General features: G+C 33.3%; 1 protein-coding gene across 4 annotated transcripts in view; it reads right to left on the bottom strand.

Moving 5' to 3' along the window:
• Positions 1-4,379, bottom strand: part of LOC113827695 (sodium/potassium-transporting ATPase subunit beta) — an 18,947-nt gene extending 14,568 nt beyond the window's left edge. Inside the window, exon 1 of one of the 4 annotated variants that reach the window (XM_027380572.2) lies at positions 4,240-4,379. The gene's annotated coding sequence lies outside the window, so the exon portion shown is untranslated. The other 3 variants (XM_027380573.2, XM_070123862.1, XM_070123863.1) reach the window with 3 other exon arrangements.
• Positions 4,380-5,000: the final 621 nt, after the last annotated feature.

The following is a 5,000-nucleotide window of genomic DNA, read 5'->3' as shown; positions in this document are numbered from 1 at the left end:
TGGAGGCATATATAGATATATATCTATATCTATATCGATCCCATCCTAACCTAACCTAACCCAACCTATCCTATACCTAACCTAACCAATTCAGGCCATCTTCGGCAGTACTTGGTTGCGTTCAACAACCTCGATCTCAATTCGAGGAAGTGTTCCAGTTAACCGTTTCTGCAAAAATATTTCCTGCAGATAAACATATCTGTTTCTACATAATGATTTTTGGGCTAAATGGCATGGATTTTTCCGTTTCAATAACCACTTCCTAATCCTTTACTACTGTATTAAGTGAAATATAAAAAATAAATAAATAAATAAATAAAAATTATTTGGAACTGCAAACATAAAACTATGCAGAATTTTATTAATGCATATGTATATATATATATATATATATATATATATATATATATATATATATATATATATATATATATATATATATATATACATAATATTTTTCTATAATAAGTACTAATGGTTGTTTGCTTCATAAATTATGGAATACACTCTTGATGCACAAAATCCTCTTCTAAGGAGTAATAGAGCAAAAAATGAACTGGTCTCCCAAACCAAGACTTGGGGATAAGACCATCTTATTTCTGAAACTGACAGTCCTAAAGCTACATTAAGCCTTCTTACACTGGTGAAGATTATGGCATAAGATAAAGGTGCCAAGAACTGATGTGCTTTAAACCATTTCTTCAAACATACGGCCGTTTGTCAGTTAATACAAAATTTTCCTTGTGTTGCAGTGCTAGCATTAAAACCTAAGATACTACAGGAATAAATGCACCATTTTGGGGGTCAAATGCGACCGAGAGGTCTATTAGGTGTATTGTATTGTGTAGGGGCATTAAAAAAGAATCATTTCGCCCAACTTAGAAAAAAAAACACCAGAACCTTTATTTCCACACAGCTTATCAATCCCGGAAAAGTGGCGACGCATCGTCACTCCGCCATTTCGACAGCGAACGTAAATCCCTTCTATACGTCTCTATATATAGGGACACGAACATAAGGTCACCCATCTTTGTAGAAACCTACACACGTTAAAACACGTTAACACCATGTGGAGGACAAGAATGAATTCCTATATAAGCTGTACTTGCATTTCTATTCTGGGAGTGGACTGCAAGGGGCTCATAGTGATGAGGCACGTGAACGCTGAACACATTTTGTCGAGCTTTGGAGCTTGACAAATATTCATTTATATATACATATATATATATATCTATATCTATCTATCTATCTATATATAAGCTGGTAAAATCGTAAAGCCATAATATTCTGAATGAGCCTAATACCAATATAGCCAATCTAACCATAATTAATATTTTTCAATTGCTTAATAAACTATGGCAAGGGTTATAGAAACGGATCCATTTCTACACGATTTTATTTCTTGGAGGCATATATAGATATATATCTATATCTATATCGATCCCATCCTAACCTAACCTAACCCAACCTATCCTATACCTAACCTAACCAATTCAGGCCATCTTCGGCAGTACTTGGTTGCGTTCAACAACCTCGATCTCAATTCGAGGAAGTGTTCCAGTTAACCGTTTCTGCAAAAATATTTCCTGCATATAAACATATCTGTTCCTACCTAATGATTTTTGGGCTAAATGGCATGGATTTTTCCGTTTCAATAACCACTTCCAAAACCTCTACTACTGTATTAAGTGAAATATGAAAAAAAGATAATTTCAAAATTATTTGGAACTGCAAACATAAAACTATGCAGAATTTTATATATACATATGAATATAAATATATATATATATATATATATATATATATATATATATATATATATATATATATATATATATATATATATATACATACATACATACATACATACATACATACATACATACATACATACATACATACATACATACATACATACATACATACATACATACATACATACATACATACATTATATATATATATATATATATATATATATATATATATATATATATATATATATATATATATATATATATATATATAGATAGATAGATAGATAGATAGATAGATAGATAGATAGATAGATAGATAGATAGATAGATAGATAGATAGATAGATAGATAGATAGATAGATATATAATATTTTTCTATAATTAGTACTAACGGTTGTTTGCTTCATAAATTATGGAATACACTCTTCGATGCACAAAATCCTCTTCTAAGGAGTAATGGAGCAAAAAATGAACTGGTCTCCCAAACCAAGACTTGGGGATAAGAGCATCTTATTTCTGAAACTGACAGTCCTAAAGCTACATTAAGCCTTCTTACACTGATGAAGATTATGGCATAAGATAAAGGTGCCAAGAACTGATGTGCTTTAAACCATTTCTTCAAACATACGGACGTTTGTCAGTTAATACAAAATTTTCCTTGTGTAGCAGTGCTAGCATTAAAACCTAAGATACTACAGGAATAAATGCACCATTTTGGGGGTCAAATGCGACCGAGAGGTCTATTAGGTGTATTGTATTGTGTAGGGGCATTAAAAAAGAATCATTTCACCCACCTTAGAAAAAAAAACACCAGAACCTTTATTTCCACACTGCTTATCAAGCCCGGAAAAGTGGCGACGCATCGTCACTCCGCCATTTCGACAGCGAACGTAAATCCCTTCTATACGTCTCTATATATAGGGACACGAACATAAGGTCACCCATCTTTGTAGAAACCTACACACGTTAAGACACGTTAACACCATGTGGAGGACAAGAATGAATTCCTATATAAGCTGTACTTGCGTTTCTATTCTGGGAGTGGACTGCAAGGGCTCCTAGTGATGAGGCACGTGAACACTCAATACATTTTGTCGAGCTTTAGAGCTCGACAAATATACATATATATATATACATATATATACATGTATATATACATATCTATATATATACATATCTATATCTATATCTATCTATATATAAAAGCTGGTAAAATCGTAAAGCCATAATATTCTGAATGAGCCTAATACCAATATAGCCAATCTAACCATAATTAATATTTTCCAATTGCTTAATAACCTATGGCAAGGGTTATAGAAACGGATCCATTTCTACACGATTTTATTTCTTGGAGGCATATATAGATATATATCTATATCTATATCGATCCCATCCTAACCTAACCTAACCCAACCTATCCTATACCTAACCTAACCAATTCAGGCCATCTTCGGCAGTACTTGGTTGCGTTCAACAACCTCGATCTCAATTCGAGGAAGTGTTCCAGTTGACCGTTTCTGCAAAAATATTTCCTGCAGATAAACAAATCTGTTCCTACATAATGATTTTTGGGCTAAATGGCATGGATTTTTCTGTTTCAATAACCACTTCCTAAACCTCTACTACTGTATTAAGTGAAATATGAAAAAAAAGATAATTTCAAAATTATTTGGAACTGCAAACATAAAACTATGCAGAATTTTATAAATGCATATGAATATATATATATATATATATATATATATATATATATATATATATATATATATATATATATATATATATATATTATATATATATATATATATATATATATACATAATATTTTTCTATAATTAGTACTAACGGTTGTATGCTTCATAAATTATGGAATACACTCTTCGATGCACAAAATCCTCTTCTAAGGAGTAATAGAGCAAAAAATGAACTGGTCTCCCAAACCAAGACTTGGGGATAAGACCATCTTATTTCTGAAATGACAGTCCTAAAGCTACATTAAGCTTTAATTAATTACACTGGTGAAGATTATGGCATAAGATAAAGGTGCCAAGAACTGATGTGCTTTAAACCATTTCTTCAAACATACGGCCGTTTGTCAGTTAATACAAAATTTTCCTTGTGTTGCAGTGCTAGCATTAAAACCTAAGATACTACAGGAATAAATGCACCATTTTGGGGGTCAAATGCGACCGAGAGGTCTATTAGGTGTATTGTATTGTGTAGGGGCATTAAAAAAGAATCATTTCGCCCAACTTAGAAAAAAAAAAACACCAGAACCTTTATTTCCACACTGCTTATCAATCCCGGAAAAGTGGCGACGCATCGTCACTCCGCCATTTCGACAGCGAACGTAAATCCCTTCTATACGTCTCTATATATAGGTACACGAACGTAAGGTCACCCATCTTTGTAGAAACCTACACACGTTAAGACACGTTAACACCATGTAGAGGACAAGAATGAATTCCTATATAAGATGTACTTGTGTTTCTATTCTGGGAGTGGACGGCAACGGCTCCTAGTGATGAGGCACGTGAACGCTGAATACATTTTGTCGAGCTTTGGAGCCTGATTGGGCCTGGGTGTGAGTCACAAAGAGCGACGCCCCTTTCCCGGGGATTAAGTTCAAAAAGGATGGATAATTTTATGCAGGAAATCCATTTTTTTTCTTTCTTGGTGTTGTTTCCGCTGCGAATGAGTCGTTTAGGAGGTCGAGTACCATTTCTCCATTTTATTTATAAATATAACAAATAAGTACTATAGTACAATATAAAATGTATACAGAATACAAATGCCAACTCTTTGATAGACAAGAGCATCTCTATATTTGGCTCAAACTGACCATTTTTTTCCTATAATTTTTAGTAACATGAGAGATTTGATGCTTTCTAATTTTAGTACATTCCGGTGTCTCCTTTTTATCACAGTGTGAAAATAGACGCTCAGCCTCAGCTTTGGAGCAATTTGGAGCATGGAGACAATACCAAAGCCAAATACGAGAGATAGGACAGCGACGCAGTATGTGAGCCCTGACATTTGGCGGATAGTGTATTATCTGAACAATAGATGGCGCTGTGTGGAGTTTTGCGCCTCACATTTTCATTAAAGGTGTGATACGTGCTTTCCTATCTTTTATATATGACCTTAGAACGATACTTCCAACGCAAATGTGCCTAAAAACATTTTTTTATCACCAAAATATCTTCGATACTTCAAAGTTTTTGTTTAAATGTCTCAGCATTT

Source organism: Penaeus vannamei, chromosome 7, assembly GCF_042767895.1.
Source record: "Penaeus vannamei isolate JL-2024 chromosome 7, ASM4276789v1, whole genome shotgun sequence".
NCBI lineage: Eukaryota > Metazoa > Arthropoda > Malacostraca > Decapoda > Penaeidae > Penaeus > Penaeus vannamei.
The sequence above is the reverse complement of the archived record's forward strand: the minus strand, read 5'-3'. Positions and strand labels throughout refer to the sequence as shown.